The following is a 12,059-nucleotide window of genomic DNA, read 5'->3' on the forward strand; positions in this document are numbered from 1 at the left end:
AGAGTAGGAGTTCCTTTTCTCCACACCATTCCAGCATTTTTTTATTTGTAGACTTTTAAATTATGGCTATTCTGACCGGCATGTGATTTTGATTTGCATTTATTTAACAATTAGCAATGTTGAGCATCTTTTCATGTCTTTGTTGGCCATCTATATGTCTTCCTTTCAGAAATGTCTAATTAGGGCTTCTGCCCTTTTCTTGATTGGGTTGTTTGTTTTTTGTTATTAAATTTTGTGAGCTGTTTGTGTATTTTGGAAGTTAACCTCTTCTTGGTCATATAATTTGGAAATATTTCTCCAGTCATTAAATTGTCTTCTCCAGGCGTGCCACTTGTCCAGCATCTCCACCTGGAAGCTCTCCAAACAGCCTTTGGGGTTTCTCTGGAAGTTACTTTACTTAGTCATGATTGATTAAATTACTGACCATTAGCCTTTGATTCACCCTCCAGCTCTTCTCATTTCGGAGGAGATCTGAGTACAGGGAATATGGCACTGAATGTTCTAACCCTCTAGTCACATGGGTGTTTCTCCTTGCAACCAGGCCCCATGCTTCCATGTGGTCGAAAAGTCAGCTCATTCACATAACAAAAGACTACTTAGTTGCTCTCCAACAAATGTTCTCAGAGTTTTAGGAGATCTGCACCAGAAAAGGGGATGAAATCCAAATATGCTTTCTTATTATAAATCATAATATCATAGACTTTGGGAGGGGCGGGTTCCTGAGAGAAAATCCAAGGAAGCTTGGGGTGTCACTTATGGCAGGTGCATAGGGCTTTCTTGCTGTCATGCTGGTCTTCACTCAGGCTCCAGTGAATCAGCATGTGATTCTTCCCAGGGATCAACCCAGCTCTCCTGCCCTGCAGATGGTTTATTTACCATCTGAGTCATTAGGGAAGCCCATGGCAGAGGAATCAGAGACCAAATTACCAACATCTGTTGGACCATAAAAAAAGCTAGAGAGTTCCAGAAAAACTTCTGCCATCTACTTCTGCTTCATTGACTATGCTAAAGCCTTTGACTATGTGGATCACAACAAACTATGGAAAATTCTTAAAGAGATGGGAATACCACATCACCTTAACTGTCTTCTGAGAAACCTGTATGCAAGTTTCTAACTGTTAGCAACAGTTAGAACCAGACATGGAACAACAGACTGGTTCCAAATTGGGAAAGGAGTACATCAAGACTGTATATTATTACCCTGTTTATTTTAACTTATATGCAGAGTACATCATGCGAAATTCTGGGCTGGAATACTCACAAGCTGGAATAAAGATTGTCAGGAAAAATATCAACAACCTCAGATATGCAGATGATACCACTCTAATGGCAGAAAGTGAAGAGGAACTAAAGAGCCTCTTTATTGAGGTCTTTTACAGACCGGGACCTGGGGACTGGAGTCAATGAAAAGAAAGAGAGAGAAAGAGACAGAAAGAGCAATATCCCTCGGGTTATGTGGAAAGCCAATACACAAGACTCGTACCGCTCATGAAGGCACAGGGAGTCCTCTCAAGGAGCTTTTGAAAGCCCGGAAGAGAAAGTGAGCTTGGTAGGCCTCCACGCTCCGAAGAATTTCCCAGAGACAAAAGAAGGATGCGGGGGACCCAAGTCTCTAGTTGAACAGGGTATTTTATTAGCAGAAATGCATGCTTATATATCTTCAGTAAGATAATTACTCAGCCATTAAAAAGAATGAAATTCCACCAGTTGAAACAAAATGGATAGTCTGTTAATTACAAGGTTGCTGAAGAGAGTCACTGAAGGGAGTCACTGAAGAGAATCCAAGCAGGTGCCCTTTCCCATGATCTCAGTCCTGAGAACTGCGTGCAGCTCTACTTGTTCCTGTATTCTAGGAACTGATAAGGAACAGAGAATCCTTGAAAAATGGCACACAAAGGAAGAAAATACAACATACTGGATCCCTTAAAGTTGAATGTCCCCTGACAATTCCCCCTTTTTATTTTTTCATAATTGGGGGTGACTGTAGATACTTTTGTGAAAAAGGCCCTGACCAAATGAGTTTGTTTAGTTTGAACAATTTTAGTTGAAAGGCATCGGTATACTACAAATATAATCATTGGGATAATTATCAGCATTATAGCTCCAGATCCAATACTGTGTGTAATACTTTGAAACCATCCTTGAGGGTCTAGCCCAGATAAATTGATCAGCTAGCTGTTCAGCTAAGGTTTCCAGATTGTTGGAAGAGGGTAGACTCTTAGAGAAAGTTTCAAAGGTTTCCTTTTGTAATAATTGTACAATTAAGGAAGCATTATCATGTAAGTCTTGCAAATGAAATTTGATTTGTTCCCAGTTGTAGGCACTGTAGTGGAACTGAACAGGGGTAATACAAAAGTGAGTAGAATTCCAGTCACATTTTAGTATAACTTGTTTTTGTAAATCTATTAATTGATCTCCGACCCATTGGACGGCTGTTTTTATTTCCTGTATTTCATCTTAAACTTCCTCATTTACCTGAGCCTGAGTGGTCCACATAGTATGAGCATCTTTGGTCCAATTTTGAATAAAGTTGTGTGTTAGAATTGAGGTTTGTAAAGCACTGTCTGCGACAGTGGCAGTAGTGCAAATGGCTATTAATCCCCAAATGCCAAGAATTAATCATCCAGTGACTTGTTTAGATTGCCAAGGTAATTTAGTAAGTAGCAAGGGGGCAACTCCTGCCATGGGACCCTCCTCCCAGGGTCATCGGAGATCTACTGGCAACCACAGATTATGTCGAGATCGAAGAATCAAAAGGGATTCGTTTTTCAAAGAAACAGAGAAATTAAGACAAGTATACAATTTGTTATCTATACAAGTCACAGAAGGTAAAGTCTTATTAAACTGCAAGTTCCCTATAGCTATAACGAACACAAGCTTGTATGAAATATGAATGATTATAATGAAAGGAATAGTTACTGACTATGACTGGTCCCCATAAAATATCCAGTTCAAGTTCCAAGTTCTTTGGTGCTCGCAGCAAGTTTCCAGATGTCCTATTGTTCAGGCCCAATCCCTTTATTGAGGACGATTCGAGGGTGAGGGGGTGCCATTCCACCGTCAAGCCAGCCAGGAAGTCCTTTGTCATGGTAATATTCCATCATAGTATTAGTAACCTATGCTACTTGAGTAGCATAATCACATACAGTGCTGTTAATATCATCTGCATACTTAGATAACCACACACCATGGGGTCCCCAATCAACAATGGTGTAATTGGCCACAAACATTAATTTCCCTGATTTAGCTTGACATCTGTCCCAATGAACAGGAGTATATTTAAAGTTCTTATATGTAAACCCTTTGCATAATGATTTTTGTCCTTTTCCTAGAGTTTCAGTAGTGTTGACATGGTTCTTATAGAAAGAAAGGGCAGTAAACTTTCTAAGCAATGTCTGAAAGTTCTTCTTTGGAGGTAGAACGAAAGCCCATGTTTGTTGGCTAACGTTAATGCATAATTCTGTTGGACCCATGCATAGAGGAAGGACTTCATATCCTAGAGAAATATTAACTAGTCTCCCTTCTTCCTCAGGATGAAAGGGCCCCTCCAAGCTCCAAGGAGGAAGCATATGTAGTGAGTTATTAGTGGATATGATTGGTCCTATATCTAACGAGGGTTAGGTATATAAGCCCAATAAGTGTGATTAATCAAGTCAGCCTGAGCAGGGGGAAGCAAAAGCAAGCAAAGCAAGCATAGTGACAAAAATATTTTCAGGATTCTGAGGCCTTATCCTGTTGAAAAACCAGATTTTCAGCTTGATTAGTAAGGGTTTTCATCTGTCCCCAAGTAGGGAGATCATAAGTTTGGTGACATTGAGTGCAGCTTTTCTTGGAAATTTTTAAAGCCGCCATGGTTTGTACTGGAATCTCCTCCTCTTGGGGATTTTGCTGTTTCTTCTCTATCTTGAATGCTGGTGGCTCCCCTGGGGCAGATCTTCCAAAGAGGGAGCGAACTGATTTCGTTGGATCCATCCGGAGAAATACAAGCATACCTCTTTCTCTGTAATATTAATTTTCCAGATTTCCATTGTTTAGTCAACCCGTCTTGATACCAAATGGGCAGAGGAAGGGAGGTATGCTTCAATACCTGGAAATGCTTTTCTGCTTTTGTTAAAATATCTCCTTGCATTAAATTTAAAAAATTAAAAACATAAAGCTGTATTAGCGATAGGAATATATTGCATTGGAATCTAGTAAAGTCTGCTCTGGATAGGAAGATAGAAGTATTCCTGTGTATTACACCTTTTAAAAAAATTTTTATTTGTAGTTTCAGTGTGTGGTGTGTTTGTATATGGGTCATATAAATGGGGGAAGTGCGGTTCCTAATAAGAGATTGTAGTTCAAGAAAAAGCTGTTGTTGAATAATAGGTCGATTGGAGTTTATAGTGGAGGTTTCTATATTTCTTAATATAAAAACTGAATATAAGGAGTCAGAAATTATATTAATGGGGTAAGGATATAGGTGAATAATTTGAATAAGAGTAATTCGTTTTGTTGAGTAGAATGAAATTTAGTATAAAAGATTTTATATTTTTTGAGAGACCAGAATGAGGCTTTGGAGTTTTTAGTCCCATCTATATAGAAAATATAAGCTTGAGGTATAGGTTGTGAGCTGATAATGTGAGAGATAATAAATTCAGTATTTTTAAAGAGATTCCAGAGTTTGTTGGAAAGATAATGAAATGAAATTTCTTTAAAATATTCCAGAAAGGCTATTTGGAAATCGGTAGAAGTTTGTAGTGCATTCTGGAATTGAGATTTATTAACAGGTATTACAGTTTTATGAGGATCACAGCCAATTAGAATCTCAGTTTTATTTCTCTCATTGATAATTATTAGAGCGATCAAATCAAGATAGGGCATAAGTGACCTTGTCCTAAAATGGGTATAGATCCATTCTATTGGATGTTCTTGTTGGACAAAAAGTCCTGTGGGGGAATGGAGAGAGGGGAGTATAAATAACTCGAGAGGTAAATCAAGTATAATACGAGTAAGAAACTGTTTTTGCAATTTATTTTGTATTAAACAGAGTTCCTCTCATGCCTCTTGTGAAAGCAAACGAGGGCTATTTAAATCGGGATCTCTTTTTAAAGTGTTAAATGGATTAGTCAGTTGGTAATTTGCAATGCCTAAAGAGGGTCTAATCCAGTTTATATCACCTAAAAGTTTTTGAAAATCATTCAAGGTTGAAAATTTATTGGTATGAATCTGTGTTAGTTGGGGAGTAATACGTTGTCTATTAACAACAAATCCTGAGTAATGGTAAGGTGTAGAGCCTTGAATCTTTTTAGGGGCAATGATTAACCCAGAGTCTTTTAAGTATTGTTGAGCTATGTCAAACATTTGTTGAGTTTCTAAAACAGATGGAGCAGAAAACAAAATATCATCTATATAACGCATGAAAAGAAAGTTAGGAAATTGTATTTATTCTTACAGGTTTAAGGGCTTTGGTTACATAGTATTGGCACTTGGTGGAAGAATTCATCATTCGTTGAGGTAGTACAGTCCATTGGTACCGTTTATGAGGCCTGGTGTGATTAGGATAAGGAAGAGAGAAAGCAAATCTCTCTCAGTTTAGAGGGTGTAAAGGTATAGTAAAAAAGCAATCTTGTAAATCTATAATAATAATATGTCAGTTTTGAGGAATAGTGGTAGGTGATGGAATTCCTAGTTGCAATGCATTTATAGGTTTCATAGATGCATTAACTTTTTTAAGGTCTGTTAAGAGATGCCATTTGTTAGATTTCTTTCTTATAACAAAAATGGGAGAGTTCCAAGGGGAATAAGATTCCTCAATATGTTTTAATTTTAATTGTGTTGTTATGAGTTCCTTAGTAGCCTCCAATTTCTCTTTTGTAAGGGGCCACTGGTTTGTCCAAATAGACTCATCATTCTTTCAAGTTATTTTAATAATTGCATTGTTTGTCAAATGAGCAGTGGCCCCTAGGAAACATGTGGAATATATATTTGAGTTTGTCATTGCATAAATGAATCTCTTCCTATTAGATTAAGGGGTGCATCTATCACATAAGGTTGTAATGTTGTAGGCTGGCACTTCTGGTCCCTCATAAGGATACATTTAAATATTTTGATAGATTTATTGTATTTTGGTTTGAGAAATTCCTGTAATTTGGCAAGAAATTCTCTGTATAGGCCAAGATTTGGGCCATAAATGTTTGGAAATAATAGTAATATCAGATCCAGTATTGAGGAGACCAGAAAATCTTTGCCATTAATTTTGATATATATATTTGGTCGTGCATATTCATATATTATTGATGTCCATAAGGATTGTTTTTGATGTGTATTGCTGAATCCATCTGTCTGTATGTCATTAGAGGAGTTAATAGAAATGTAAGGTAAAAGAAGTAATGGGCAATTTTGTCCCCCTTTTTGAATTACCATAGTATCTGAGATGACATCATAATTTGAATTTCTCTCTTATAATCTGAATCAATTATTCCAGGGTAAACAGTAATTCCCTTAGAAGTGAAGTTGAATTGGCCAAGTAAAAGGCCAAAGGTTTTTGGAGGTAGGGGTCCAAAAAGTCCAGTAGGTATTCTAGGCTTGAGGGAAAAGAAAATCATTTAGGGCGGGTATATCGACTGCAGCACTGCTGGATGTTGAGGGTTTGAGGGAAAAGATGGGGTTTGTCCCTGGGTTTTGTTGATGGGGACCCGGGGAGTCCCCAGCTTGGAGTTTCCCGAAATAGGCTTCCCTTCAATATCATATTTTAGATCGAGATTCCCTGGCCCAATGTATCCCTGTATGGCACGAAGGCAGATTCCTGGAGGTTTTTCTAACAGTTCTAATTTTTTCTGTGTGCCTTTTAGGGAAATCCCTTTGTAAATGGGTCTTGTCCCCACATGTAAAATATCCTTCATTTCCCTTTTAAAAGCAGCAGCCATTGTTTTGGCTAATATTTGCATTTTCTGAGTTTCTGATCCTAAATTGTGATAAGCCTTCAAATAATCAATAACAGTCCCAGTCTCATGAATTGGAGTGATAGCTCTTTGATATTCCTGATTTGCATTTTCATAAGCAAGTAGTTTTCCTAGTTGCATTATGGCCTCTTCTCCGATAACACTATAGGAAATAGCAACTTCCAATCTAGCTAAAAAATCAGCATAGGCTTCATTAGGCCCTTGGAATATCTGTATAGCTGCCTTTAGGCTTCCCTTGAGGAGTAATTCAATCCCAAGCTTCAAGGGCAACTTCTGTCAATTGCTCAATGAGCCCCCAAGATGATAGCTTACCCAGTGAACGATTCTGCCAGATTCGTGGTCTCTGAAGGAGAGTTAACTCTGGGACCAAAGATAGGTCTCAGTCATTCAGAGCTTTGTGTGAAAAATTTTATGTAAAGTGACAGAACAGAGAAAGCTTCTGACATAGACATCAGAAGTGGGTAGAAAGAGTATCTTACTCACTAGTTTAAGTGGGACCTTATATATTTCTCAACTAGCTGCTGAGCATAGATAAAAAGAATACCTCAACGTTGTAAGAGTTCCATTAGGCCCTTTCCCAAGACATTCATCCTGAGATAACTTTGGCACAAGATTAGCCAGGGAGAACAAGTTCCAGACAATGTCTCTGGGCAAGATATAGTCTTGCTGTGTAATCAGGGGTACAAGTCTTGAGATACAGGTTCCCAGGCAAGATTTGTTATAATTATAATCATTAACATAGAGCCTAAGAAAAGCATTTCCATGAGTAAGACATTGTGCTGTGTAATCATTAATTCTGGACCTAAAGAAAGGTCAGTTTTCTGGCAAGATACATTGTTGCACAAGGCTTAAGGAAAGGATGAGTGAGAATGTTTGCTTCCTCTTTATAGGGCACTGGATTATCTGCCTAAGCTTTAACGCTTTCATTTTCTCCTGCTTTTAGGAAAATATGGTTGCCAGAGAAAGGGGTGGATAGTATTTTCTCATGAGTGTGTGCCAAAGGCTGATCATTGTCATCAAGAAAAGTATTGTCAGTCTTGGTGTCAAAAGAGCCTCAGAAGAATCATCTTCAGGGTCATCTTGTTCTTGAATTGAGGGGACTTTCGGTTTTGTGCCTGTTGCAAGAGGAGGAGGAGGAGCACTTGGGGCCGGGCTGGTGGGAAATTTTTGAAATATTTTATGTTGTTCTAATTGAGCCTTTTGTAAAGTTTCATCATCTAATTCATATTCATGTAACAAGTGTTCCGCCTGTTGTCAAATATTGGGGGTGCTAGAATTATGTTGAAATGGCAGAATCACAGCTTTAACAAAATGGATAGTCAATTATTAAGTACAAGGTCGCTGAAGAGAGTCACTGAAGGGAATCACTGAAGGGAATCCAAGCAGGTGCTCTTTCCCATGATCTCAGTCCTGAGAACTGTGTGCAGCTCTGCTCATTCCTGTATTCCAGAAACCGATAAGAACAGAGAGTCCTTGAGAAATGGCACACAAAGGAAGAAAATGCAACACACTGGATCCCTTAAAGTTGAACATCCCCTGACACCTCTTGACGACGATGAGAGAGGAGAATGAAAAATCTGGCTTAAAACTCAACATTCAAAAAGTGAAGATCATGGCATCTGGTCCCATTTCCTCATGGCAAACAGATGAGGAAAAAGTGGAAACAGTGACAGATTTTATTTTTTGGGCTCCAAAATCTCTGCAGATGGTGACTGTAGCCAAAAAATTAAAAGACGCTTGCTCCTTGGGGGGAAAACTATAACAAATCTAGGAGGCACATTAAAAAGCAGAGACGTCACTTTGCCAACAAAGGTCCGTATAGTCAAAGCTATGTTTTTTCCAGTAGTTAAGTATGGATATGAGAGATGGACCATAAAGAAGGCTCAGCACTGAAGAACTAATGCTTTTGAATTGTACTGGAGAAGATGCTTGAGAGTCCTTTGGAGAGCAAGGAGATCAAACCAGTTAATCCTAGTTAACTAACCAGGGAAATCAACCCTGACTATTCATTGGAAGGATTACTCTTGAAGCTGAAGCTCCAGTACTTTGGTGATGTGAAGAGCCAACTCTTTGGAAAAGATCCTGATGCTGGGAAAGATTAAAGGCAGAAGGAGAAGGGGATAACAGAGGATGAGATGGTTTGATGGCATTACCGACTCAATGGACATGAATTTGAGCAAACTCAGGGAGGTAGTGAAAGACAGTGGACCCTGGTGTGCTTCAGTTTGTGATCAAACCCAAGTGTTTTAATTCCTAGCTTAATCTCTTTCCACAATACAACACTACCTGTCTATATTAAGACATTATAGAATGCTCTTCTGTATAAACCATGTTTTTTTTTTTTTTTTAAAGTGGTTGCTTCTTGAATCCATAGTTAATGGTTTTTACTTGTCTCAGGTTTGCTTTAGTATTCATTTTATTTTTCAGTGAAAGTGCCTATAAACATTGACCTCTGTCCTCACTTCAAAGACATAGTTTTTCTTGTCTAGATTGATTACCTCCTTATCCTCTGTCCCCCATACATTTGCACCATCTACAAATTGCTGCAGATGCTTCTTGCAGAGCTTTCAAAAATATCTGAAGATGTGATTCATAGAAATGTCAGGATAGCTGCTGATTCAATATTAAATAGAAAAACTATACTAAACACTTAATCTTTTTTGATGATTCAAAAAGTAGAGTCGCTCTGCATGTGGAAATATACTTGATGTTTTGCGTGCTTTGAGATGACAGTCTCAGGTACCTTAGAAATATTTAGACAGACATTGGAAATCATAGGGCCATACCAGAACAGTCACAGAAGGTGGGACTGTCCAGAAATCAGACATTGGTCTAGGATCAGTGGTAAGAATAGTCTGTTTATAACCTGGAACCATGACACCACTTGGATGAGAATAAAGTTCCCTCAGGCAGCTCCAGCTGACAGGAAAAGACTTCCCCATTCAGGAAGGCTCAAGCAGGGAAGTTGTTATTTTAAAGTCTAATAGCAGCTTGCCTTCTTCTTTCTTCCTTCTACACTCAGTATAAAGGCCTGACCCCTTCTTTTGGATGTCTCATGATAGCTTGTTTTTTAAGGGCCAAATACAAGAAGGGAAAGGGTCCCAGTGGAAATGTGGCCAGATGAGCACCTGTGCCTCTGGACCAAGGGGAGAGTAAGATGTCAGCCAAGAGCATTCAGACTTAAAGCTAAGGAAGAGTTTCCAAATGGTGAATGGTAAGTTTGGGAAATTTTCGGTGGTCGAGGGGAGAGACTTCCTTTCTTATGAGCTTTCCACATGGATCAGGTTCTCTTGTCTGGAATATTAGTATAACCAAGATGACTTTAGAATATTTTCTTTAATTTTTACTTTAAGAGATCCAAAGATTGCAGAATTAATTCTTTTATAGGGTGATATCCCCAATACTGCTGTTTTGTTGTGTTGTAGTATCATTTCTACTTTAGAAAAGAATGATACATATTTATTGTAAAGGCTTCAAACAAGATAGAAAAGTACAAAGGCAGGAATATTTCCTAAAATATCACCATCCAGAGCTAACCTTTGTATTCTACAGAACTCTTTTCTAGATACTCAAACTAGCCTAGAGGAACTTTTTGGCTTAAGTAACTGATAAGTCCAAGGATATTCCTTACTTCAGGTATGACTAAGTGTCAGTGTTCAGATTATGCTTTAAAGAATCTCCGTTTCCTCTGTCTGAGCTTCTTTCTCAGGCAGGCTCTCTTTTCCTGGACCAAACGTGGCCCCCAACAGGACCAAGTCTCCATGGGCTCAACCACCTGCTATTTCAGGAGATTAAACTGTCTTTCTTGACAGTTTCAGCAAAAGTCCTGTTGTCAAATGCACTTGGAGAGGAACATAAGGTACCAACAACTGCAAATGAACCATATGAATTGATGAAGGGAACATTTTTTGTTTTGATTTCTGTGTTTTTATATTAATTAATTATTTTCAAGTTGAAGTTTAGCTGATTTACAGTATTGTATTAGTTTTGGGTGTGCAACCTAGTGATTCATATTTTATAGATTATACTCCATTTAAAGTTGTTATAAAGTAATGGCTATATCCTCTCTCTTCAATGTATCCTTTTAGCTTATTTATTTCCTACATGGTAGTTTGTATCTCTTTATCCCCTATCCCTGTTTTACCATTCCTCCCTTCTGTCTCCCCCCTAGTAATCACTAGTTTGTTCTTTGTATCTGTGACTCTGATTTTGTTCTTATATATTCATTTATTTTCTTATATCTTATATTTCACATATGAGTGATACCATACAGTATTTGTCTTTCTGTCTGACTTTTTGTGCTAAACATAATACCCTCCAAGTCCATCCATGTTGTGGCAAAATTTCATTCTTTTGTATGGCTGAGTAATTTTGCATTATATATATATGTATATATATATATACATAAACATATACACACACACACACACACACACACACACACACACACGCCCCATATCTTCTTTTTGATTGAAGTATAGTTAATTTACAGTATTGTGTTAGTTTCAAGTATATAGCAAAATGATTGTTATATATATTTTCTTTTTCATAGTCTTTTGCATTTATAGGTTATTGCAAAACATTGAATATAGTTGCCTGTGCTATTCAGTAGGTCTCTGTTGTTTATCTGTTTTATGTACAGTGATGTGTGTTTGTTAAACACAAATTTCTAATTTATTCATGACCCTATTTTCCCTTTGATAACTGTTAAGTTTGTTTTCTATGTCTGTGAGTCAGCTTCTGTTTTGTAAATAAGTTAATTTGTATCATTTCTTTCTTAAGATTTCACAAATAAGTGATATCATATGGTATTTGTCTTTGTCTGACTTACTTGGTTTAGTGTAATACTCTGTAGCTCCATCCATGTTGCTGCAAATTGCATTATTTCATTCTTTGGTGGCTGAGGAATACTCCATTGTGTATACACATATATACCACATCTTTATGTCTCAGTGAACACATACTTTGTTTTCATGCCTTGGCTATTGTAAGTAGTGCTGTTGTGAACATTGTGGTACATGTATCTTTTAGAATTCGAGTTTTCTCAAGATATATGTGCAAGAGTGGGACTGAAGGATTGGGTTGTTGGTTTGTTTGTTTGTTTTAAATATTAAG

The 12,059-nt window shown here is 37.7% G+C and overlaps 1 protein-coding gene across 28 annotated transcripts in view; it reads left to right on the forward strand.

The window, feature by feature from the left end:
* The window catches only part of GABRG3 (gamma-aminobutyric acid type A receptor subunit gamma3), a 650,486-nt gene that overhangs the window by 56,478 nt on the left and 581,949 nt on the right, over window positions 1–12,059 (forward strand). The window contains exon 4 of one of the 28 annotated variants that reach the window (XR_008705674.1): window positions 7,888–8,025. The exons of the other annotated variants lie outside the window; for them this stretch is intronic. The gene's annotated coding sequence lies outside the window, so the exon portion shown is untranslated. Of the gene's footprint in view, window positions 1–7,887; window positions 8,026–12,059 lie in introns of those variants that run through there. 28 annotated transcript variants of the gene reach the window in all.

The sequence above is a fragment of the Bubalus kerabau genome, chromosome 19 (genome assembly GCF_029407905.1).
Source record: "Bubalus kerabau isolate K-KA32 ecotype Philippines breed swamp buffalo chromosome 19, PCC_UOA_SB_1v2, whole genome shotgun sequence".
Classification (NCBI taxonomy): domain Eukaryota; kingdom Metazoa; phylum Chordata; class Mammalia; order Artiodactyla; family Bovidae; genus Bubalus; species Bubalus kerabau.